The 27,820-nt window shown below is 43.2% G+C and overlaps 1 protein-coding gene across 10 annotated transcripts in view; it reads right to left on the bottom strand.

Annotated features, from left to right (window-relative positions):
* MTUS2 (microtubule associated scaffold protein 2) overlaps positions 1–27,820 on the bottom strand; it is a 559,616-nt gene that overhangs the window by 407,119 nt on the left and 124,677 nt on the right. The gene's annotated exons all lie outside the window — the stretch shown is intronic.

Below are 27,820 nucleotides of genomic sequence, written 5' to 3'. Positions count from 1 at the left end.
TGAAAGATCTCCCCAGAGTGAGTTTCCCAGGCCCGAAAAAGAGAGAGTGCTGTGGTTCCTAGAGGCGGGCAGTTGGGCGCTGTGCTGGCCACACTCCAAAGCCAGCAGAGCTAGGTTGGGGAAGAGCTTTGCCGGGCCTTGCTGGGCTCCCAGGCTGCACAGGTTCCCGGAGCAGGAGAGAGGGCAGAGCGGGTAACCTGAAGGGGATCCACGGCATCTCAGGGGTAACTGTTGTGGACCTGATACCCTGGACCAGAGGGATGTCTCTCCTGCTTCCTCCAACCCCAGGACATTTGCACAAAGAGAAAGGAGGGAAGAAGGTGTAAAAAGAAGTAGCTAAGATTGAATCTCCTGCCAGCCCAGAGCAGGAAAACAGCTCAGAGTCAAAATTAAATTAAGTTATAGAGGATGAGGAGGCACACCTGAGTTTCAAAGCTGGCAAACCACCTCGACAGAAATAAAACAGAAACCATACTCATTAGTCAGGTAAGACAAGTGTCCAGCTCATGCTCGACAGCACAGGCAAGTCTAACTCACACACGTGGCCCTGCGATGTTTATTTACATCCTCTCCTACATGACCAACAGCAGCACAGACCCTCACTTCACAGGTTAACAGAGTTACAATCTTAAATGAAGCAAAAGCTCATTTTTAAAAGTCTAGCCCTTAAATGAACATGTACCAGCCCACCTGCTCCCTGGTAGCCACGCCCTCCTGTCTCATCTTGCTCCTCTGCCCAGCAGCAGCCAGTCCTCTTTTAAATATGAGGATGTGATCAGATCACTTCTCTAAGGGCTCCTTTTTGCCCATACAGCACAACCCGATTTCTTGAGCAACCGTAGAGCCCTTCACTCTCCAAAACCCATTTAACTTGCCAATCTCACCCGCCCACCCTCATTCTCCCACATGGACCCTCTGTAATCACACAGAAATGCAGCATTCCATGAACGTATCAGCGCCTTTCAAAGTCCCAGGCCTCTAGCATCTCCCCTGCCTATGATTCCCCATGCCCATAGCAACTCGGCGCCTGGCACAGAGCGGTTAGTCAACAAAGCTCAAATGAATGAAGTACTCAGTGAAGCCCCAAACCTGCAGACATCTCCCCATGAGTTCAGTAAGCCTCACAGGCAGGAGAAGGTTCTGGTGTCCTCCTTCCACACAGGGGCAGAGGGTGCAGATGCACAGGCCAATTCTGTCCTACAGAGGCATCTGATTTGACCCTCACAAGGTAATGATTTAAAATCTTTATCAACAAGCATAAATCAGGGAATTTTGCCTAAATCATCCAAACTCCTGACTTAAGTTGGAAAACCAGGCAACCTGGTACCCATAGCCCAGCGTTCCCACACAGCAGCGCTCTTTAAGGGTAGTGCTCCTGAGGCCAGCCTGGTGGTACAGCGGTTAAGTGTGCACGTTTCGTTTCGGCAGCCCGGGGTTCGCCGGTTCGGATCCCGGGTGCAGACATGGCACCGCTTGGCATGCCATGCCGTGGTAGGCATCCCACATATAAAGTAGAGGAAGATGGGCATGGACGTTAGCTCAGGGCCAGTCTTCCTCAGCAACAAGAGGAGGATTGGTAGCAGTTAGCTCAGGGCTAATCTTCCTCAAAAAAAAAAAAAAAAATAGAGTAGCGCTCACTCTCTAGCTCACCTTATCCTCACTCCTCACAACTGTTACCCCAACAAAAGGTGTGAGGTGGCCCCCGTGTGCAAATAGAGGCCTCTGGAGCAGAAGACCCAACCCTCATCACATAATGCCCCAAATTCATTGACTCCTCAATTCGCATCACCAACACACTGAATTTAAACCTCTTCCACACCTGTGACCTCACCGCCACTTCTCAGTTTGCTGGGGTATGTTTTCCTGGTGCAGAAAGCTGGGGATGGACTATGTTAATGAGGCCAATTGTATTTTTTTTTAATTTCTTAGCAGTATATCTGAACTACATGTGCTTCCCTAAAATTTCCTCATGCATTATCCGTTTTCTAAAAAGGTGTCACTATGTTGGCCTCATTTTCATAAGCTTCTTTCACTGGTTAGGTCTTAGGCAAGAGGAGAATTCACCCCCAAAGGCCCCAATTACCAAGCAATGATTTTCCTGTGGCTGCCTAGATCCTCTGGCGCCTCCTCAAACCAACAGCTGAGCCAGCGCACAGAACCGCAGCTCCCGGTCCCTCCCAGCCTCAGGAATTTTATAACGCATGCCCAACAGAGCATCTTCAATTACAGGGAATCAATATAAATCCCCCTCAGCAGACATGTCTAAGCCGATGAAACTGTTGACAAGAAAGTATCTGCATCTCTTGATTGGAATCTGGTCCAAAAGCAATTGAATCAAAGTACTGCAAAGCTGTCTGACAAACAATCGCTTTTGATTACGAGGAAAGCTGAACGAGCAACATCGTCATGCTGTAAAGGGGCTTGTTCTCCTATTAAACTAATATTTTAGGCGAGAGCTTACATCACTTCAAACTACAGTCCCCCCCTAAAATTCAGAACCCTCTCTAATTTTTAGTACTCATAAACATACTCCCCTTTAATAAAAATGCTCCCTCTGAGAAATGCCTCAGATCTTTGTCTATTCCTAATGCACCTCTTTGACTATTTGATAATTAATTGACTTTTAACACTTTTGTACTAAAAGTGGTAATTATACTTTCTGAAACAACTGTCTATATTCAGTAAATACTTTGGGCTTGTTAAGTTCACTAAAAGCTTTGTTAGTGGTTCTAATATTTAGACTTTAATCCCGTTCCTGATTGATCTCTTTGCTCACAAATCCATTTCTCTAATTTTCTGTTTTCTCCAAAGTGAATTTGCAACTTCTTTGGTGGTGAAGTGGAGACAGACATGGAAAGGAAAGCTGAGTCCTAAGAGGCTGTCACTGACAACGATGACCCTTCTGCTTCACAACACACTTGTACAAAATCAGTTCCTAAGCGGCAGATGGATTTGCAGAAACACAACGACACGTGATGACGCGGCTGGGCAGGTGCCCACATCATCCCACGTTACAACCGAAGAAGCTAAAGAAGAGCTGACCTCACGTACGGGATGTAACGAAAGTCTCCGTTCCTCTTGTGGCAGGAGCCTCATGCCCCTAATTTTAAACACAATCTGCACACACCCTTACTTTTGTCCCTCCAGTCGCAGAAGCAAAGGGGTTCCCTACACCTGGGTTCTTACGCTATTCCTTCCTGTCTCTTCAGGGCCTTGATCCTCCAGTTTTTCATCGTCTATACCAGAGGCTCTCAGTGTTAGTTGTACACTGGAATCACCTGTTCACTGTAAGCAGTACTGACGCCTGGGTCCCACCCAGATGTTCTAACTGAACTGTTCCAGGGCCTGGCCTGGCCTATAGGACACCAGTGTGCAGCCAAGATGGAGAGCCACTGCTGTCTATCGTGAACTCCGTCAACAATGCAGGATCTGTGCCCCCAGCCCAGAAGTCAGACTCACAGCCTGTGTGCCAAAATGGCCTAGTGATGTGTTTGTGTGCTGCGTGTGTGTGTGTGTCTATGGTAAATACACAGAACATAAAATTTACCATTCAACCATTTTCAAGCATACAGTTCGAAGGTATTAAGTACATTCACATTTCTCTGCAATGGGATATATGCTTTTTATGGAACGAGTAATCATGTTATTTTAAAAGTGTTTATAATTAGGGACACGGCACATAAAAATCCAGCTGTCTGGAATCTGGCAACAGGAAGTTAAAATGGCCTCCCAGCAACAGTCACCTGGGACAGCATCACGCTGTCCCTCAGGCAGGGCATGTGTCTCAGGGTTACCAGCATCCCCACTGCTCCCCCACAGGTTACTCCCAGCCCGCTTCCCACAGACAGGCTTTACTTTAGTCTATCAACAAGCTCAAGCCTCCTCAACCCTAAAGGAGTCCTGTGTCTTTGGATCTCACGCCTCTTTCTAGCTATCCCCTCTGTCTCCTTCCTTTCTCTCTCATCCCCCATTCACTCCCCAAAGCCCTGAAACCCAGCTTTTTCCCCTTCCACTGCAGCAAGCCGACCCTGGCAAAGATCAACGACCTCACGGCGCCCAATCCCAGGGACACTGTACTGCACTGAATAGCCTAAGATCTGCATCCTCTGGAACACCTCTCTCCTCCTCACCCTCTGCCCCTCTTCTCTACCTTCTCACCCAGGGCCTCATCCTTGGCTGACAGCAATGGATGACTCCCCACATGCTCAGGGTTCACCATGACCTGCAGACTGACAAGTACAAACAGCGGGTTACTCAGGGGCTCCAGGAGAGTCTGAGAGACGAGTTTGAGTTTCCAGCTCTGTCACTTATGAGCTGTGATTTGCGGCCAGTTATCCAGCATCAGCCCAAAATCTTCATCTAAAAGATCGGGATAATAGGTCCACCTCCAAACATTACAGGAGTATGTGAGAGACCATGTACACAGCTCTAGACCAGAGCGTCGCTGTCCAACAGAACTTTCCACGATGATGGAAATGTTCTGTACCTGCATTGTCCAATGCAGAAGGCTCTAGCTACATGTGGCTACTGAGCACTTGAAGTGTGGCTAGTGTGACCGAAGAACTAAATTTTTCATTTTATTTAATGCTAATTAAGTTTATATTTAATCATTACATGGGGCTGGTGGCTCCCTGGCAGACAGTGCAGCTCTGGAGTGACAAATACTCAACAAGCATCGGGCAACAGAGCTATTATTATTGTCACTGTTAACAAAAGGAACAGCAATAACAAACTTCTCCAGCTCAGATCTCCCTCCTGAGCCTCAGGCTCTGCAGCCACTGACCTCAGGCAAGCTGCAGCCTGGTCCTCTTAGAGCATCCTACGCTCGGAAGAGTCACCAAAATTTCACCAGGGGATGCAGTACACTGTCAGAAATTGTTCTGTCCCAGCCATTCACGCCTGGTGAGGTGGTGGACGTGTGGCCACAGTCTCCAGGACACTCGGGATGGCATCGTTACTGCAAGCAGGTGGCAGCCTAGTTGCTGGGCTCCCCTCTGGGGCCTGAGGCTGGGGAGTGGGTTCCTCTGGCCTGGAGTACTCAGCAGGGACTCTGCTCTACTCAACAGGTAAGTTCTTACATCCCGCATCTACTAACATCTCTCTGGGACTCACCATCATCCTGACAACCATAATCCAAGTGCCACTGGACACTTCCCCGTGGATTCCCCTCAGGCCACCACCAGCCCTGAACTGAGCTTGGCGTCTCGGCCCCCCTCCCAAGGCCATGTCCTTTCCTACCACATCCTCACAACTGATGGTCTGAACCATCATAGACACCTTCCAAACACCAAATCCAGCTGCTTTAGACCCAAATAACTTCTCACACTGTTAAAGGAAACTCTGGAGATCATCTTCTTCCATCCTCTTATTCTATAAATTAAGAAACCAAATGAGCTGGGGCCAGCCCTGTGGCCAAGTGGTTAAAGTTCCGAGTGCTCCACGTTGGTGGCCTGGGTTCACGGGTTCGGATCCCAGGTGTGGACGTACTCCACTCCTCAGCCATGCTGTGGAGGCATCCCACACATAAAGTAGAGGAATACTGGCATAGTTGTTAGCCAGGGCTAATCTTCCTCAAGCAAAGAAAAAAAAGGGAAGGATTGGCAGCAGACGTTAGCTCAGGGAAAATCTTCCTCACAAAAAAAAAGAAACCAAATGAGGTCAAGAGACAGCGTATTCGTCAGAGTTCCCTAGAGAAACAGAACCAACAGGATGTGTGTGTGTGGATGTGTGTGTGTATAGGGACAGAGGGAGATTTATTTTAATGAATTGGCTCTTGCAGTTATGGAAACTGGTAAGTCCAAAATCTGCAGGATAGGCCTGGAGGCTGGATACCCAGGGAAGAGCAGATGCTATAGCTCACGTCCAAAGGCCATCTGCTGGCAGAATTTCTTCTTATGGGGGGGGGGGGGTGGCCAGGAGGGCAAAGGCAATCTTTTGTTCTATCTAGGCCTTCAACTGATTAGATGAGGCCCACTCACATTATGGAGGGCAACCTGCTTCACTCAAAGTACTCAAAGTCCACTAATTTAAATGTTAATCTCATCCAAAAACACCCTCACAGAAACATCCAGAATAATGTTTGACCAAGTATTTGGGTACCATGGCCCAGCCAAGTTGATATATAAAATTAACCACCATAGATGGCAGACAACTTTACCAAGGTCACTGAGTTAAAATCCGGGGGAAATCTAAGAAAAGCTTTAAAAAAAAAGATACAATTTCCTCCGTTGCTAAAATATTTTAAAACAATCAAATTTTAATAAAAATCATTTTATTTGGCACAAGAACAGGCCAATAATAAGTTAATACTTATTATTAACATCCATAATTATAAGAACAATATAATATGTAGCTAACATTTACCGAGTCACTAAGGACCACACTCTGTGCTATCTGCTTTACATAGTGTCACATTCAATCGTCTAAGCAAACCCATGACACTGTTATGTATTTTGGCAATGCCTTTGGGTTATATTTGCAAAGAAATAAAACTTTGTAGCATGTATATATATATATATATATAGCCAGGTTGAAGGATGCATTTGAATTGAGACGATTTTTTTTCTGTCTAAAAATCAAAACTACGACATTAGGCACCCCTATCTGGGAATGCCCATACGTCATCCTGAGCGCTAAAATACAGTCCTCCTAGGTTGCTGGCATCAATCCCATCTTTAAAAGGTTGACATGCATCAGCTCTTTGGAATCTTCTCCCAAACCAGGGCATTCCTCAGCCATTCCAAAATAAACCAAAGCTGCACATTTGCTAATCTGAGTTTATTCCGTTATTTCAGACAACACAACCACTACCAAAGTCCACAACCCCTTATCCACAATCCTGAATACCAAAAGATCTGGAAACCGAAAGGTTGTTTTTATAATCCATTTGACACTAAAACATTACCTAAACTGATATGAAGCTATATATAGTCTTTTTCAAAAAACCCATTTAGCGAGAATGTCCATATGTTTTATTTCAGAAATGTTAATGTATTTGACTCTGTTGACCCTATTAGGAATGTCATGTTCTATATGGTATAAGCACAATCCAGAAACCTGAAAAAGTGCAGATTCCTGCACATATTTGGCCCTAAGGGTTTTACAGACAGTATTAAGGACCTATATTATCCCCATTTTACAAATGAGGTCACCAAGGTTCAAAAAGAACCCAAATATAGCTTCATTAGATGTCAATGCCGGTACGGGGATTGTTAACCACTATACTGCATGTATAAAGCACTTCCACATGCAATTGTAGAAAGCAAGCTGCAAACCTTGATGTCGCAGTGGACACCATTAGACTGGTTTTGTGGACCAGGAATTAGAGGCACTGAGACAGCAAATGATTTGCTTAAATATATGTGGTCTCATCAGAACCAGATACAGGATTCTCATAAAGATCCCCCTTATACTGATACTAGGAAGAAACCAAAACTTCCTCCAAAAGAAATAAAGGGAGGGAGTGAGGGAGGGTCATATGTGGAGTCTGATTTTCCCCAAGAGATTCTCAACTATGAGAGATCTCAAAAACCACTGCAAATAAGGCACCCTTCCCCTGATTTAGTCTTCTGAACGTCTTTCCCTCCTTTCTGTCTAAGGAGAATGAAGATGCCACTAGGAATCCAACAACATTCACACGATTACTCAGCACTCTCCATTCACTCAAGTACATCAAGCAGCAGAAGCAGCCAGGATGAGCGCAAGCCTTTGTCCCAGGGAGCAACGAGAAGGCAAAGCCAAACTCTGTCGTCGAGTCCACTGAATGTGGGGCTGGAAACAGGAAAAGAAACAAACTGGTCACAGGCCAGACAGGCAGAGAGTGGAGACAGGTGGAGAGAACCAGAGCAAAGCAAGAGTCTCGAAGCAATTGCCACCACCTTAGGGAACCAGGTGGCACCCATGCAGCCGTCCTGCAATGCACTGGATCCAAGGACAATGTGTCTAACAGCCCTGATAGAGCAGTCGTTCAGTTATGGTTGTTACCCAAATACCCCAGTGTTCATTCACTGATACCAGTTGGCTCTGCCCTTCTTATTCATTTCCTTTGATTGTAAATGCTTCCAATTAAATAACTGGTGGCTTAGCAACTGATTGAGAGAGAGTAGCTCTAGAGCCCTAGATCTCAAACTCGAGCATCCACCAGAGTCACCAGGAACAGATCACTGGGCCCCACCCCCAGAGTTCTGATTCTCTGGACCTGGGGTGGGGCCCAAGAATCTGCATTTCTAGCAAGCTTCCAGGTGGTGCTATGGCTCTGGAAAAGTGATGATCAATATAGTGACAAAGTGAGCCATCCATATAATTTTAGCTTTTCTAGTAACCACATTTAAAAAAGCAAAATCCAACCAGTGAAGTGAACTTGAATAATGTATTTTCTTTCATCTACTATATCCAAAATGTTATTTCAATATATTGATATAAAATCATTAATGAGGTATTTTACATGCTCTTTTTCATACTAAGTCTCCAAAATCTGGTGTGCATTTTACATTTACAGCAAATCTCAATTTGCACTAGCCACCTTTAAAGTACTCAACAGCCACACATGGACAACACAGTTACGGAAGATGCCCAGTGTATGTGAATAACAATGTACGTAGCAGGGAGATTAGCTTGAGCCCACATGACAGTCACCCAATCTAGGAGAGAAGTCAGGCATCTGTGGAGGGCTGGAGAGGGGGAGCTGCCAGGGGTCTCTATGTGAGAGATCACAGGATCTCCTGGGAAAATACATCCCAAAGGCACGAGAGTGGAGGCCCTCGCACCTCATTCAGTGAGACAGGAGGGGAGACCCTGGGTCCTCATGAAGTCTACAACTCGAGTATTCTCTGGTCCAGTCCGTGGTCTCCACCCAAGCCCTAGGCAGAAGAATCGTTATGCTATGGAATCAGTCAATTCTAAAAGGGGGATCTGTTAAATACAGCATCAGAAGCTCAAGGAGGCCCCACTAGGGAACCCGTGTAGCCACTCACTGCTGCCTCCTCCCCCAGTTACCAACACGGAGAAACTGAAGAGGGATGTCCTGGACTGCATGTCTGTGGGGTGGGCACAGGCCTTCTCACCTGCAGTTCTAGCCTCAGAGCAGAGTCAGTGCCTCAGTGGTAGGACCCATCACCGCAACCAGCCAGGTCCAGGACCTGAGCAGGAGCAGGAAAGCCCCCAGAACTACCTGGAATTCCCAAGACCCTCCCTGGAAGGAGGGTGGGGATTGAGGGGGTTTGAGTAGGACCAAGTGACAATTTATGAAAAAGGACGGTCTACCAGCAGAGACTGGCTGCTGAGTCCATTCTCAGGCTCCGGGTCTCTCAGCACACCATCATTACTTTGACTCCCAGGAAGGCATGCACAAAACTCAGGAACACCCAGCTTCCCAGAACCACAGCGCATCTGCCTTTGGTGACCATGACCCTCCACGAAGGAAAACGAGGAGGATCTGCACAGACGAGCAACCTGCCATCGCCACTGCACCAGCACCCTCTTCCCAGCCACACGAGGGAGACTGCAGGCTGCCCTGCCCTGGCTTTGCTGGTGAGGCCCACTTGCTTCAGCTCACCCCCTCCTTGGAATTGTTTTTCTTAAGGTAAAATATACATAAAACTTACCATTTTAACCATTTTTAAGTATACAGTTCAGTGGCATTGAGTACACACGTTGTTGTACAACCATCACCACCATCCATCTCCAGAACTTTTTCATCTTCCCAAACTGAAACTCTGTACCCTTTAAACAATGACTCCTCATTTCCCCTCCCCCCAGTCCCTGGGAACCACCATTCTACTTTCTGTCTCTATGAATTTGACTACTCCAGGTATCCTATATAAGTAGAGCCATACAGTGTTTGTCTTTTTGTGACTGGCTTATTTCACTCAGCATAATGTCCTCAAGGTTCATTCCACATTGTAACATATGACAGGATCTTCTTCTTTTTCAAGGCTGAATAATATTCCATTATATGTCTATACCACATTTTGCTTATCCATTCATCTATCGATGGACACTTGGGTTGCTTCCACCTTTTAGCTATTGTGAATAATCCTTCTATGAACATGTGTGTACAAATATGTTTGAGTCCCTGCTTTCAATTATTTCGTGTATATATGCAGACGTGGAATTGCTGGATCATACGGTAGTTCTATGGTTAATTTTTTGAGACCCTGAGATACTGTTTTCCCCAGCAGCTGCACCATTTACATTCCCAACAACAGAACACAAAGGTTTCCATTTCTTCACATCCTCACCAACACTTGTTATTTTCTGAGTTTTTTAAATAATAACTATCCTCCTGGGTGTGAAGTGGCATCTCATTGTGGTTTGATTTGCATTTCTCTAATGATAAGTGATGTTGAGCATTCCTCTGATTTTTTTCTCTTGACTGCTTCTGTCTTTGGCATCTGCTCCCCAGCCTGGGTCCACAGAACCTGCCTTTCACCATTTATCTTCACTGCCTTGGTGACCCTGGACTCTACTTACCTGTGCAACCTTCTATTCTTGCCCATCTAAATTTTTGAATTATTTGGTCCAGATGCAGTAGATATTCATCTTGGTCATCACCTGGCACCCTCTGTCACAGCCAAGATGGATTCACTGCATAAGAATTCTTTCCTTATCCCAAGAAGAAATGAGATAGAATCCTCAGGGATTCAAAGAAAGGCCTAGCACTGGGAAGGAGTCCCCTGGCTTCCCCATTCCTTCCAGGAAGAACAGAGAACTAGATCTATTTGCACCCACTTGAGACTTGAGATGACACACTAGTGTGCCAGACTGGTCCTGGACTCCCAACATTGGCATCTGAAAGATCCCTGAGGCAGGCCAGACAAATCCTCACAGAGCCAGAGTCTCTTGAGGCAGTAAAGCCGCCAATGACGCCTAGAAAAATGCAAGTGACACAAGTGGTCACTAGGCTGGAGGCCCACTGGCAAGTGCCACGCCACTCAGGTCACGCTAACTTGCCCAGAAAAGAATGCCAGATCAGGCAAGACACCTTTCCCACAGCTCAAGGAAATAATACTGAGTGGCTTTACTCTTTTTTTTTCCCCATTTCTTTTTCCATTTAAGGTTTTTATTAATTTGCATACAGTAAAATGCACCCCTTTGAGTATACAGTGCAGCAAGATTTGACAAACACATCCAGCACACATGTAACCACTACCACAATCAAGCTATAGAACAGTGCCGTCACCCTGCAAGATGTCCCCCATATAACGAACCCTCCCTACACCCACAGCACCTGGAAACCACTGATCTATCTTCTGTTTCCATAGTTTCACTTTTTCCAGAATATGTTATGAATAGAATCCATTTTTCATAGTTTGTTTGAGATTGATCCATGTAGTTTCAGTAAAATATACATAACATAAAATTTACTCTTTTACTCATGTCTAAGTGTTCAGTGGCATGAAGTACACTCACACTGTAGTGCAACCATTATGTGTAACTTTACTTTCAAAGGCTGGTCTCAAATGATTATTTTTGAACTTTAATTCCATTCAAGGTCCCTTGAGAAAAATGTGAAAGTTTGAAATTTTGACAGCACATTCTGTTGGCAAGACTATGAGTAAGTCAAGACATGTCCCAGGTTGCCAGCACAGTCCTGGCTCACGCCTGTTGCCCCAGTCTGATTATTAATAGAGCTACTTTCACTCTTAAAAGCACCCTGGTTTGGACGATAAGCTACACAATTGCTCTTGCCACAGGGAAACAGTTTCTCTCAGACATTCCTGGGGAGAGATCAAAACCAAAAATATGTATTTTTTAAATAAAAACCTTGTGGTCTATCAAATTACAACTGTCAAAACCTTTGACCCAAAAATCTCATTTCAGAGATTTTTACCCTGCACATAAATATAGTCGCACTTGCACATACAGTATGACAGCCGTGTAACATCAGAAACAATCCAAGTAGCCATCCAGAGAAAGCTGTTTACATAAACCTTGTGTACGTACCCCGCCCCATGCAGCTGTAACAAAAACCCACAATCTTAGCAACTTAGGAACACACACCCACACACTTATTATCGCACAGTTCTGTAGGACTGTGTACTGGCTGAAGCCCAGGTACAGCATGGCCCAACAGGGTCCTCTGCTTAGAATCTCACAAGGCCTAAAACAAGGGCTGAGCTCCTTAGTGGAAATCCTGGAGAAGAATCAGCTTCCAAGCTTACTGGCTTGATTATTGGCCAAATTCAACTCCCTTGCAGATGTAGGACTGAGGTCCTTATTCCTTGCTGGCTGTCAGCACAGGACAGGAACCAGCCCAATGAGACAGGGCCATCGGCAAGGCCCCTGGCCTAACAAGATAAGGCCCCAAACCAATCAGCAAGCTAGGAGAATCAGATAGAGACCACCAAGATCCATTCTGGGGCCGGCACAGTGGCGCAGCGGTTAACACGTTGCATTTCGGTGGCCTGGGTTTCACCAGTTCAGATCCCGGGTGCAGACCTACACACTGCTTGGCAAGCCATGCTGTAGCAGACCTCCCACATATAAATTAGACGAACGTGGGCATGGATGTTAGCTCAGGGTCAGTCTTCCTCAACAACAACGAGGAGAATGGGCGGCAGATGTTAGCTCAGGGATAATCTTCCTCAGAAAAAGAAAAAAAGGATCCTCATTCTGCAGCCTCTGGTCTTTCCTGGGCTTCTACATGCACCCTAGCACCCAGGAGGCCACTGAAGGTGACCATAGCTCCATTAGCATAGTAAATATTACATCACACCTGGGGGTGGAGAGCTAGCATGCTAATGATCTATGCATCGCCTATAGTAGCATGCTACATGATAGCGCAGGGGAAACCACAGCCCCACCTCTACATGCCATGACAAGGCCCTCCTCCCCAGCCTTTGCTTAATAAAAGCCCTGTAATCCCGTTCCCTAACGAGTCGGTCACCTGTCCCTTTCCTTTCCATACCAGCTCCCTTGTGCCTCTCCTGCACACAAGCTATTAAATTAAAGCTATTTACTTTTCTACTCCCGTTTGTTGTCTCACTTGATTTCCATCCTGGGGGACAACAAGAACCCAATGTGCCGGTAACAAGCAGGGGGCTGGTCTCTACTCCTAGAGGTTTCCCTCATTCCTTCTCATTCTTTCCATGTCACAGGTCAGTCCCTCTTATGCATGAAATCCCTGACTTCTCCTTCTTCTGCATCTCTGACTCCACCCAGAGAAAGTTCGCTGCTTTAAGGGTTTATGCGATTAAATTGGGATCACCTGGATAATCTCCCTAAATTAAGGTCCATAATCTTAATTTCACCTGCAAAGTCCCTTTTGCCTTGAAAAGCTGAAGCCAAAACTCAAGCCCCCAGTTCAAAACCTGCCTACTAACAAGGCAGGTGGAAGCAATCATTGTGTGAGGGCCCAGGTCATTCGGGCTACAGGTGTCTTGGAAATCAGGCATTTTCTGAGAGACTAACTCACAGCTTTATCCAAGCCTCCTACTCTTCCAGATTCCTTTTCCATTTTGAATCCTAATAGGAACCACTGTGGACTTAACAGGACTGACTCCAAGACAACCACAAAAAACTAAATTGATAAACCACAAAAAACACTTTTTATCATTAAACTCTTCTATTAACTTGCAAGTTTTTATTTCTAAATCTCGTCCTCAAGATGACAGAACTAAATCTCTTTTTAAAAAAAAATACGTTGTTTTCAGCTTAGAAAAGCCAGTATACCTTAAACAAATCCAGTATATCCTTTAATTTTCATAATTTATTCTTTAAAATGGAAAAGGTCAAATAATGGTTTTCAGGATGAAAAAGTACTAGTAATTTTCGATGATAATTCTTGTTCACAATAATGATTTTTTTTTTTGCAGGGAAAGAGTCACCCTGAGCTAACATCTGTTGCCAATCTTCATCTCTTTTTCCTTTCATCCCCAAAGCCCCAGTGCATAGCTATATATTCTGGTTGTAAGTCCTTCTAGTTGTTCGATGAGAGCCATGGCCACAGAATGGCTACTGAAAGACAGGTGGTGTGATTCCGCATCCAGGAACCGGACCCAGGCTGCCAAAGCAGAGCGCACCAAACTTTAACCACTAGGCCATCAGGGCTGGCTCTTATAATAATGATTTTTGAAAAAGGATAGGGAGGCTCTAATTAGGCAGAATTTATAAATGTAAATATAAGCCAGCAATAGCTTGGTCACGGAAGTCACACTTCTCCATCCAGAGTACTTAACAAAGGTTTTATTTAACCTCAACTATGGTTGGTCATGCCACCTACCTCCAAAAAGTCTCTCTAGATTAATTTTCTTCCAACCTTCAGTTCCATAATAAAATCACTCGGAATCTGTAGTCAACCTGAAGTGCCCACTGGTGCTCCTTGCAAGAGCCTGAGTCCACAGACTACAGTTTGGGGAGTAAGGGAAGGGCGGGCTTGCCGCCTTCTGAAGGACTCACGGACTGACAAGGAGGTTGCTTTCCACAGACCAAAGGAGAGGTGGTCACTTTGGAAAGGTCATATTAAGTTGAGAGAAATGAGGTGGTAGATCCCAGGAATGGTGCCACTCTGGCTGGCTGGCTATCCTCCCGCAACCTCAGCTTTCAGAGCCTAACGGCCTTGGCTTATATCCCCAGCAATGACTGGGCAGATGGTGCAGTGTCCACATGGCCAGTCATGAAGGGGGGATCATAACAAGGCCGGAGAGCCAGGAATGGAGCTCACCAGGTCACTGGGGACAGAGGATGTGCTGCTGTCTTACAACAAAAGGAAATTATCACGAGTAACTGCACTCCACAGGACATACATTCCTGTAATACATCTGAATCTCTATCTTAAAACAGATCATAATCACAACCTTCATATCACAGTAATTTCCAACAGACAAGAGTGATCACTATCTCGCTCAAGTTCCAATATGAGAAGACATAAGATTAAGTGGACAAGAATGCCCTAAGAATTCACACAAGCCCAGGAATATTATTTCTACATTTTAATGAGAAAACAGATATAAATGATGCTCCCCTTGCCATTCATCTTCCTGAAAATGATATTCTTTAAGCTCTTCTTGTGTTTCTTAATCCAATAGTCAAAGTTTTCATTCCTGAGTCGGCGTCCTTGAATATTCTATTCTGTTCACTAATCAAAACTGTGTCTATAAAGTCAGGGCTCAGGGCTTATCCTTGGTTTGAACTGTTTTGTGAAACTAGGAAAGTCTGTCTGATGTAAGATTCTTGATCCACAGGGAAAGTTTACACCAGCAGGTAGCTACGACACTTGCCTATTTCACTAAAATTTCTATGTTCGAATTACTCTAATGAGTGTCAAGTGCAATAAGAATACTTAAAGAAAAAGCCCATGTGGCAAGAGAAACATAGTCGAGAAAATATGGTTCTGGAATTTGGCAGAGAAATTCAATTTCATGAAGCAATGTCACCACACCTTGTGCAATGTCATGATTTAGAAGTCATTTTTCTATCTTCATGACCCTTGCTTGAATGCACATCTCTTGTAGGGGCTGTGGTGGTCTGGGCAAGAGACAGCAAATGTATCGAAACCAGCATTAAAGTATGACGCTGAGAGGGGTCAGGTTTGTAATTCAGTATTTTTAAACTGAAAACAGTAAACAGGCAAAGATGATAACTTTCTGAATGCATAATGTTTGAATTTCTCATTAATAAAATAAATCAATCCTGAACTCCACCACCTCAAAAACTGAATTAGCACAGTACTGTTTTGTTTAATTATCATTTTCTGTGCCTGCCTCCAGTGAAGGGAAATAAACATCTATTTATCATTTTGATTATAATAAAAGCTTTCATCTCCACCTGATAATATAGCAAAACAACATTATGATGACTGGTGTACATGTGAAGCTCCTAACAGCCAATAAATACGTTACTCAGAAAAGCCTGTTCTGTCAAGTAACACTTTTCTGAGTGAGTTTGGAGCTCCCTTTTTAAGTCTGTTTCCCAACTCTCCACTCCCACCATTGTTCTACACCTCCCACCGGGGCCCTCCTGGCAGGTCTGTCCATTTTCCCCAAATGGGTCCATGTTCCAAACGGGCAATCTCTTGAACTTCTTAACCCCAATGCCAAGAACCTGATGCACAGAACCTTGGAGCTGGAGGGACCTAGAGGTCCTCTGATCCTCTCCACGCTCCCAGTGACTCCCAGGGAAGTAAGCCATAGCACTGTGAGAACGCCTAATTGAGTCATAGTCTATCCAAAGAATTTGCACTTATTAAAAGTTGACGAGTAACCCAAAGGATTATGTAATTTATAGAATTTAGGAAAGTGTAAGCAATCAAAATGAAAACATCTAAGCCACCTGCAAGAAGACATTTTGAACCCAGGATCCCCACAACAGCAGGCTGCCCCCAGGGTCAACCCTTCTAAGCTAGCACTGCTTTTCATAGCTTCACCCAGCCTTCACTCGTGAACTCACAGACCAGATAAGAGCTTTCCGGGGTTTCACAATAGCCTTCACAGAACATCTGGAAGAAAGGGGGTGTGGGGGGAGATGGCAGGGCAGCCACGTGCATTTAATTCTGGAGTTTATGAGGCGGCAGAGGGAAGAGGGTAGCTAAAAAAGCAACTCTAGGGGCCAGCCTAGTGGTTAAGTTCCCACACTCCACTTCCGTGGTCCAGGGTTTGCAGGTTCGGATCCCGGGTGCAGACCTAGCATCAGCAGTCAAGCCATGCTGTGGCGACATCCCACATATAATAGAGGAAGATTGACACAGATGTTAGCTCAGCAACAATCTTTCACAAGCAAAAAGAGGAAGATTGGCAACAGATGTTAGCTCAGGGCCAATCTTCCTCACAAAAAAAAAGGTAGCTCTAGTAATTTTCTGTCCTGCAGAAAAAGGAATCTCCTAAGCTAAAATTCCTACTCTCTTAAAATTGGTTTAAATAAAGGCCAATTGGGTTGAAATATCTTAAAACAACACTTTGGGCAATTTTAAATGAAAAAGAGACACAGTAATGAGATTTATCAGTCATAAATTTCTTAAAGGTACAGTGAGGAAAATACACACAGCTGACTCATCATCCCCTCTCTCCTCCACCCACAAGCACCCCTGATACACCTGCTTCCTCACCTGCATTCATGAACCAGGGGTCACGTATGACCTCCTCCTCTCCCTCACTCCTCAGACCCAATTCACAACCAGAGATCTGCTAAGGATAGGTAATCTACACACACACAGCACAAAGTCCAAAAGATGGAAGGACTGGGGGCAGCCCAGTGGCATAGTGGTTGGGTTCGCACCTTCCGCTTTGGCAGCCCCAGGTGCGTGGGTTTGGATCCCAGGTGCAGACTCACACACCACTCATCAAGCCATGCTGTGGCAGCGTTCCACATACAGAAAATAGAGGAAGATTGGCACAGACGTTAGCTCAGGGACAATCTTCCTCAAGCAAAAAAAAGAGGAAGATTGGCAATAGATGTTAGCTCAGGGCCAATCTTCCTTAGAGGGGAAAAAAAAGATGGAAGGATCCACCTGGCATTGACGAAATTCAAGTTCCCTTTCTCCACCCGTTCCCCCCAACCAGTTAATTGTCCTCACAGAGGCAACTGTACTTCCTTCCCAAGTTAGTCTTGCATATTCTTTTTTTACAGTCAGGATTAGCATAGTATGAAGATAGTTTCTGCACCTTTCTCCTCCCACTCACTTCCACTGTTTTGGAAGCTGGTCTGTGCCAGTCCACATAAAGCTCATCGTATGCCATTGTATATATGTAACATAATTTAATCATTCTTTCACAAATAGTCACTCAGATTACTTCCAATTTTTTGCCATTATTAAAATGCCCTGCTGATTTTAACTTCTAAATGTTTCTCATATACACTCTCTTGTATATCATCTTGTATCATACATACTTCCATTGACTCTATTCTGCGCTTTATCATGCCTCCCCTGGACTATCACAACAGCCATGTAATCGATTTCTCTTGGTTCTTACCCTCTCTCCACTCTTCATCTTCCCAAATGCACCACAATCTACTGAATTACAATTCTGTCCATATCTGTCCCAAGCTTAAAATTCTTCAACAGCCACCACTATGTACTCAGTGAAAGCACATTATACAAGGCCTCCTCCAATGTCCCACCTACTGTCGTCATATCGACTGACTACTATCAAACTGTTTGCAGCCCTCAAACAACGTCAGGCTGTGCTGTACCTCCTCTGTCTTTGGCCATGCTGTGCCGTCATCCTGCAACATCCTTCCATCTTATCTCATTGGCCTTCAATGCAGCTCTACCACCACCTCCCCAGGAAGACATCTCTGAACCCTCAGAACAGAACAGATTCCACAGCTGCCTGTGCCTTCTTCAATTTTTCTTGTACAACTCATAGTGAAATTATTTCACAACTCTCCTCCCCTCCACTGTACGCTGCAGGAGGGAAGGAATTCTGCACCTTTATAACTGAAACACAGAAGACACTTAAATGTTCACTTCAATGAACTGGTACAGAAACAAGAGAGGTTGAGTTTCAAAATGGCAAAGGTGATCAAGATGTTACTGGGCCTCAGTTTTATCATGGCAAAAATTGGGGATAATAGCATTTTCCCCGTACAGTTGCGGTAAAGATTAAATGAGGCAATATGCATGAAATACTTAGAGTGGTGCCTGGCATGTGGAAAGCACTCGACAGATGATGTTATGGTGTCAAGGAGAATAAAGATTTGGAAAAGAGCTTCAGTTGGTTGATCAAGTTGCCACCACGGTCTTCTGAGGAGTTTTCCTACACGCAAAGGCAAAGCTGGAAGGGCCGGCCATGATGCTGGCCTGGAACTGGAAACTCCCACTGAGAAAACGGCTGAAGGAGCCACTGTGACGTGCTGGAGGGGGAACCAGAAGACTGTAAGGACTGCTGGGCAATGGCAAGGGTCCCACTGACCACGCGTGTGCCTCTGTGGCCCAGGCCAGGAGGGAAGCATGTCAGCAGGAGGAGCCGTCACAGACTGCCCAGGAGGAGGGTCAGGTCTTCAGATGGGGGCCTGGGGATCGGGGAAGAAGGAGAACTAAAGACGGCTCTGAGTTTCTGCTGGAAAGGGTTGTGGCTAAAATTCCAACCCACTTGATGCTAACAATTCCGGTAACATCCTGCTGCCGCCAATCCAATTGAACCGCCTATTGAGTTAAGTGCGGAAGAGTGTTAATTGTTCTAGAATTTCCTCAGCACTGCAATTTCCTGGGCTTGATCAAATGCCCCATATGGAACTTCATTTTCTTCTTTTATGACTGAAGGATTATCACTCAGTCCTCTCATTTCCCCTAGGGAGCAAAGCCTCCAGATGGGCCAACCCCTGTTACATGATTTTCCAAGAGCTTTGCATATTTTCTTTGTATACATAGCTTCCCCATTTATTATTCATTCTATTGATGATCTAATCTATTAATGTGCTGAGCTTTCTTTATAAATCATGAATTAGCTATGTGGCAATTTGGGGAAGGGTAAAATTGTCAGGGTGTGACGTGGAGAGTCTTGCATGCCAGAAATTTCCTTTTGCTATTAGTCCTAAGGAAATAACACAAACCTGACAAACAGTATCTCCACGTTTTAAGATTGTCAATTCTAAAGGAATATAGGAGCTATATGTTTTCATCATTCATGTATTCATTCATTTGACACACACTTATTACAAACCTACTATATAATAAGCACTGTGTTAAATGCTAAGGAATAGAGACAAATGAGTAATTCAGTATTTCACAGCTCCTTCAACCCCCATTTATACACCCAAGAATAAACAAGCAAAATGACAAATTAGGTCATCAGGAATCAACCTCACTGTTCATGATCTTTAAAACATAAGCCATTTCACAAAACTGTTCTCCTAACACAGAAATTATAAATCAGTGGCCTACAGACTAAATTCAGATGTGGTTTGTTGGGCCAAAACTATATTTTTAAAATGTGAGTCAGTATTTTAAAAACAAAATCAAAAGATTTCACAAAATTAAACTAATTTTTAAAAATATTTCCACTTTCTCTTGGGAAACACATGAAAACATCTACCAACGTTGGGTTCACATTCGCACAAAACAAAAATTCCCTAGAGTGGAGTCATAGTAGCCCCTTTAGATTGGCCACACCCTCTCCAGGACCCACCACTGCCCATCACTCCTCAGTCTGGAAACCCACTGTCAGCCACCACTTACCTACCCCATCAGATCTCTGCATCCACACAGGTAGTGAAGGTGGAAAATAAAAGACAGACTAAGAAGGCAGTCTGACTCAAGAAAACCAGAGGGAGAATAATTCTTTGAATCTGTATAGAACTGCCCTACATGTCAAATACGCAAATACATCACGCCCAGCACGCTTTACTCAGTTATATAAAACTGCAGGCTACTGAGGGCATCCATATTCACCCTCTGCCCAAGTGTAACCACTAATCACACTTACCAATACCACTCCCATCACATACTAACAGCAGGGAGCCCATAATTCCAGTCCATTTCTAAGGCTAAAGTCCTTAACGTGAGATAGCAAAATATTAGCTCTCTCTCACCTTCCTTCCTCCTTATTACACTAGTAAGGACTCCAGCCTCTACTTTTCACTTACCTTGGCTATTTTTCTCATGACTATCCAATACTGTGCTAAAATAAAAATACAAACCTTCTCCCCATTCATTTCCAACATTTAGAAATGACTTGTTCTCAGTCTCACTGGTAATCAGGAAAAGCAGACTAAAATTATAGTTTGAAACCCTTGTCACAAAAACCCAGGGGTGGAATGGGGAGAAACAGGAAGGAACTCTGCAAATGAGATACAGTCACTTTCAAGAGTAATTTGGCAACAATCAGTAAAGTTGAAGATGCATATACCCCCTGACCCAGCAGTGTACATGTAATGACCCAGCAGTAGTACATGTCCTAGAGTGGTGGCTTTCAAGTGTTTTCAACTATGACCCTCAGTAAGAAATACATCTGACATTATAACCCAGTGCACCTGCATACATACACATCTAACAAAGTTTAACAAGAAAACTAACTTACCCTTATAACGTGCAATGAATTTTGATATTACTTACATAATATATAATTTATAATTAATCTTTATTGTTACTATTATTTAATGTTGGTTGCAATCCACTAAATTGATTTCATGACCCATTAATGTGAGACAGTTTGGAAAATACTGGCTTAGAGGCTACCTCTCACATACGGCCATGGAAATCTGTGTCCATCAGTAATCTTCTTGCATTATTTTTGCTAAGAGTGAAAAATTAAAAATAATCTCAATGTCTATCAGAGCAGACAGGAAAAATAAAATTTTATATTCATACCACAGAGCAATGAAAATGAATAAACTAAATCCAGGTATCCATTTTAATAAAGCTTGAAATTAATTTTAGCTTTTCTTCTAAAAAAGAGCAAGTTACATATATGCAGAATGTATATAGACTTTAAACAAAAAATAGAACTATAGATTTCTTTGGATGCATACATATTAGTTAAAGGATAAAACCTTCCAAGGAAAGAATTCATACCTACTCTGAACAGCAGTTTTCTCGGGGAAAGAGGCATAGGGAAGGGATTAAGATAGGGGTTTGAGGCAAGAGCTATATCTGAAGCATTTTATTTCTTATTTAAAAAACCTTCAGCAAATGCAAAAAAAATTAGCATCTCTTAAATGTGGATGTACATACAAGATGAATAACTTTCTGTATTTTTACATGTTTGAAAAAATTCAAAAAATAAAATTTTTAAAGAATTACCTTTTCGAGGTACACATTTCTCCCATAAGACAGGAGGCAAGCCTCAAAGGACGCGAAGCTGGTCCTCTAACACCCTGCAGCCATCAGAATATGGGCCATCAACAGGAGGCCTTGACTTCAGGATTTAGGTCTTACTGCACGGTGGACCAGAAGGTAAAACTAACCTAAGTGGTTGTGCTTTTAGAATTATTCATAACTGGTCCCTTTGAAAAACTAAGATCATTTGAGATTTCTGAACATTAAAATGTTCTACTCCCAAATGCATACTGCTTATACTGAAGCTTTGGTGGTTGAAACACTGCCTGGTGCTGAACAGGCATGATTTTAGCTGACTCCTCGCAAGGCCACCTGCTAAAATAATGCAGAAGGACTTTGTGGGGACCAATTACTTCATAGATTAATAATGCTGACTGTTTTCTGCGGTGGAGGGTCCTGGAAGAATAGGAAGGTCACGTCATCAGAGAAGCCATTGATTATCGTACCTGCGATTGCTGTGATCCTAAGGGCTGGCATCTTCCCCGCACATCCCCATCTGCAGACAACATTCTCACACCCACCAAAGACAGCTTTGTTTGTGCAGATCTAAGATGCTAAGCAGTATTCAAAATCAGTTTGATCTAAGCAAATATTTCTTTCTTCTCAATAGTCAGTCCGTATACATAGTTTGAACACCCCTAGATTCAATCCTGTCAGTATATTGTGAAATTTGGACATTCTCATTAATATTAAAGTGACAATTCATAGGTTGGACTTCACCTTTGGCTATTAACACCTGATACCACTGTTCCCGTGCATTGTGTAGCATAGCTGTTTGCGTGCAGCATACGAATCTCATCCATTACTTTATTTACAAAGGAAGCTTTGGTATTGCAGAAAGAACATGACAAATGGGATAAGAACACCTAAATCTGCGTCCCATTTTGGCCACACAGAAGCTTTCAGACCTTGGGCAGTCCCTTCACTGTTTAGGACCTCAGCTTCTTTGTCCACATTTTCTCATGTGTTTAAATGAGAACTAAATGAGCTCAAGCATTTGGGGAGTTCTGTGTAAAATAGAAAGCATTATGCTGTTATTAGAGGTAGCAGCAATAAATGCCATGTCTGTACCCCATTACATAATGCAAATAAACACCTGAGGTTGCTATTTCCATGTTTGTACATTGTGGCCCATTCAATTTTTCTATAGCTCCTTTTGCTAAAAACCTAATGGGTTTAATGTTTCTCTCACTAGTAATTTGAATTTGTTATTACAATTCCTTTTCCAGCTTGAGAGAACAGACACTCAGTTTGTTTCTTAAAATGAAAACCTGTGGATTCCTTTGGATGTTTCCTGGTTCACAAGAGACGACGCGAGGAGCACCACGCCAAAATCATGGGTTTGTTGACCTCCATAAACAGCTCATTTTGGCATGTTTTAGTGGCCCTGAACCTGTGTCTGACCTCAATTCACCAATATTAAGAAAAATGTACTATTGATAATAAGTCAGTATCGTGTTATTATTTTTTAAAAATACTCTAAATCCAAATATCTTTAAAATGTTTTCAAATGATTAAAATGATGAAGCTTTCCCATAGCATTTTTAAAATTCCAAATGCAACACCAGTCTCTACGTTCTGGCATTATTTGTATGTGTGTGTGTCTGTGTATCAGGAGTAGGGAGTGTACAATACTGATTTGTGAGCAAAGTCCAGATTAAAACGCTGGTGATTTTAACAAACTAAATATTCAGTACTGCTCTTACACCCATTTGCATTAGCTACCCTTGCTAGTCCCAAACACACATGATAAAATGGCACATGGCTACCTGGCACTCTGCATTCTGCCCTCAGCTTGGGCATAGCGGGAGCTGTAACCTTAAGTATCTCCTGGGGTCACTAATGCCATTCAGGCCCCAGAGAAACGTGTTTGCACAGCTCTGGCTCCACGGCCTGAAATAAGCACCAGAATGTAGTGCAGGTCTGTGGGTTGTGCTGCTGCCAACATGGGAGGTGGGTGCTGCGTCAGAGGGCTGGAGCCCTTCTGGGCAGGGCACTGAGGTAAGGGGAAAGGCTAAGCTTTCAAATCCTTCCTCTCAGAGAACACAATAACCATTTCTCGAATAAAAGGCTTCCCACTAGGGCCACGCCTCCACTTTCTTGCTTCTCTTCATGTTCTACAGCGGGGGCAGGCCAACTCTGCCTGCAGAGGGCCTTTTAGTGAACAGTTTAGGCTTGACCCGCCACAGAGTCTCCTCTGGACTACTCTGTGGCTTTACTGAAAAATAATTTTATCTAAAAACTTGATATCATGAACTATAATATGTATTTTGCCTGTGTTTTGTTTTATTTGGCACTCTCTAGTTCTTTTTTTTCCCCTAGCTTTATTGAAATATAATTGGCATATAATATTGTGTAAGTTTAAGGTGTACAACATGATGATTTAATAAACGTTATATATTGCAAAATGATTACCACAAGAAGGTTAGTTAACACCTCCATCACCTCACTTGGTTACCTTTATGTGTGTGTGTGTGTGGTGAGAAGATTTAAGATCTACTCTCTTAGCAACTTTCAAGTATATAATACCGTATTAACCATAATCACCATGCTGTGCATTAGATCCCCAGAGCTTATTCATCTTATAAATGAAAGTCCATACCCTTTGACCAACACTTCCCCATCTTCCCCACCACCCCCAGTCCCTGGCAACCACCATTCTACTCTGTTTCTATGAGTTTAGCTTTTATAAATTCCACATATAAGTGAGATCATAAAGTATTTATCTTTGTCTGACATTTCACATAGCACAATGCCCTTAAGGTCCATCCATGTTGTTGCAAATGACAGGATTTCCTTCTTTCTCATGGCTGAATAATATTCATACATAGTGAATATATATATATGACATACATCACACTTTCTTGATCCACTCATCTACTGATGAAAACTTAGATTGCATCCATGTCTTGGCTATAGTGAATAATGCAGCAATAACACAGGGGTACAGACATCTCTTCGATATCCTGTTTTCATTTCCTTTGGATATATACTCAGAAGGGGAATTGCTGGATTCTATGGTAGTTTTATTTTCAACTTTTTGAGGAACTTCCATACTGTTTTCCATACTGGTTTCACCAATTTACATTCCCACCAACAGTGCACAAGGGTTTCCTTTTCTCAACATCTTCTTCAGCACCTGTTTTCTGTTGTCTGTTTTCATAAGAGCCATTCACACAGGTGTAAGGTGATATCTCCTTGTGGTTTTGATGTGTATTTCCCTAACAATTAGTGATGTTGAGCCTTTTTTAATGTACCTGTTGGCAATTTCCATATCTTCTTCAGAAAGATGTCCTCAGCCCAATTTCAATTGAATTTTTTTTTGCTATTGAGTTGTATGACTTCCTTATATATTTTGAATATTAAATTCCTTACGGCATATATGGTTTGCAAATGTTTTCTCTCATTCTGTAGGTTGCCTTTTCATTTTGCTGATTATTCCTTTTGCTGAGCAGAAGCTTTTTAGTTTGATGTAATCCCACTTGTCTTTTTTTGTTTTTGTTGCTTGTTCTTTTTCATTTTACTGTATAATTTGAAAATTTTAGGAGAGAAATAATTTTTTAAAATTTTAATTTAAAATTTTTATATTTACTTTAAATTTTGATGAAAATACATTTAATTTTGCATACTTTGGATATAGTTACATTTTATTTTTTAATCATTTAGATGGCTGCAAATGAGCACAAGTGGGGATTGTTTTAGAAATAGAAATTATGGAGGAGTGACATCAGCATCATGGTAGAGTGAGTTGTTCCCTTAGTCTTTCTCCCCTAAGTTACAATTAAACAGACATTCATTAACCAACAGAGGATTCCCTACCAAACACAATAGCATGTCTAAGAGATCCACACAACCATATATCTGAAGGTGAGGGGACTGGATCCCTGGGAAGCAGTGGACAGAGGCAAGCGGATGCCTCTCCTTCCCCAGTGGCAGCGATCCAGGTGGTGGGACCACACACAGCAGCCAGTGTGTGACTGTAAGAGGAGGCAGGGGGCAGCTAGGCCTGCATGTGAATACTTTCACCTTTGGAGCTGCAGCCCAGGCACACAAGTGCCCACTGTGCCATGGTGGCCCTGCCCGTGGGAATGCTCTCCATCAAGTTGTGGGGCTCAGCCCCTGCAAGGGAGCCCCCATTAGGCACAGCAGCTCAGGCAAACCACCTGGGAGCACAGAGCCAGCCCACGCATGCAAAAGAAAGAGCCCCTCACCTCCCACCTGTTGCAACAGCTCAGCCGGTCCCCTGCCAAGGCAGTGATCCCACACCAGAGCACCTGTTTGGGAAAGTGTGACTCACCAAGCAGATTCAGCCAGTGGGCAAATGTAGATGAACCCTACTGGCACAACTTTCAGCAGATGTGGTGGGTTCACAAAACATAGCTCTTGCCCCTTCCCCAGAGGTGGCAGGTAGAATCTGTGACCTGATACTACTACAAATGCATTGGGAAAGGATCTGTTCATTAAACACTATGAAAAACTACAGTAACACTTCAGAGCAAAAGGAAAATGACAAGTTTCCAGAAACCAATCCTGAAGTCACAGAAAGTTACAATCTAAATGACAGAGAATTCCAAATAGTTGTTATAGAGAAGCTCAATGAGTTACAAGAAAACTCAGAAAGACAGTTCAATGAGCTCAGCAATAAAATTAATGAGCAGAAGGAATACTTCACCAAAGAAACTGAAACTCTAAAAACAACCAAAACAGAAATTCTGGAGATGAAGGACAATTAACGAGATTAAAAAAAAATCTAGGGGCTGGCCCCGTGGCCGAGTGGTTAAGTTCGCGCGCTCCGCTGCAGGCAGCCCAGTGTTTCGTTAGTTCGAATCCTGGGCGCGGACATGGCACTGCTCATCAGACCACGCTGAGGCAGCGTCCCACATGCCACAACTAGAAGAACCCACAACGAAGAATACACAACTATGTACCGGGGGGGTTTGGGGAGAAAAAGGAAAAAATAAAATCTTTAAAAAAAATAAAAAAAATAAAAAAAAAAATCTAGAGTCCTTAAAAAATAGAGCTGATTTTATGGAAGAAAGAATTAGTGATTTAGAATATGAAAATACAGAAATGATTCAGGTGTAGGAGGAAAAGGAACAAAGATTTTTAAAAAATGAAGAAATTCTTCAAGAAATATCCCAATTAGGAAATGCAACATAAGGATTATAGGTATTCCAGAGAGCAAAGAGACAGAGAAAGGAGCAGAGCGCTTGTTCAAAGAAATAATAGCTGAGAACTTCCCAAACCTGGGGAAGAAACTGGACTTACAAGTACACGAAGCCAATTGAACTCCTATTTATATCAATGCAAAAAGACCTTGTTCCAAGGCATATAATAGAAAACTGGCAAAAGTCAATGAAAAAGAAAAAAATATTAAGGGCAGCAAGGCAAAAGAAAATAACCTACAAAGAGACCTCTATCAGGCTTTCAGCTGATTTCTCAGCAGAAATTCTACAGGCTAGGAGAGAATGGAATTATATACTCAAGATACTGAAAGACAAAAGCTTTCAGCCAAGAATACTCTATCCAATAAACTGTCCTCCAAATACAATGGAGAAATAAAAGCTTTCCCAGATAAACAAAAGCTAAGGGAGTTCATCACCATGAGGCTTCCCCTACAAGAAATGTGGAAGGAAGCCCTCACACCTGAAACAAAAGGCAAAGGTTTACAAAGCTTTGAGCAAGGAGATAAACAGTCAAACAAAATCAGAAAATTGCAGTTCTCTATAAGAACAGGTTAGCAAACACTCAATTGTAACATAAAAGATAAAGGGAAAGAAAGCATCAAAAATAACTATAAACACTTTAGGGGTCAGCCCAGTGGCACAGCGGTTAAGTTCATGTGCTCCTCCTTCAGCAGCCTGGGGTTCATGGGTTTGGATCCAGTGCATGAACATACACACCACTTATCAAGCCATGCTGTGGCAGGCATCCCACATATAAAGTAGAAGAAGATGGGCATAGGTGTTAGCTCAGGGCTAATCTTCCTCAAAAATAAAACAAACTATAAACACTTCAATTTAGTGACAAACTTACAAAACAAAACAGAAAAGTTTATAACAAAAATAATTCAGAATGGGAAGAGGTAAGGGATGGACCCTCTTAGGC

Source organism: Equus przewalskii, chromosome 16, assembly GCF_037783145.1.
Source record: "Equus przewalskii isolate Varuska chromosome 16, EquPr2, whole genome shotgun sequence".
Lineage (NCBI taxonomy): Eukaryota > Metazoa > Chordata > Mammalia > Perissodactyla > Equidae > Equus > Equus przewalskii.
The sequence above is the reverse complement of the archived record's forward strand: the minus strand, read 5'-3'. Positions and strand labels throughout refer to the sequence as shown.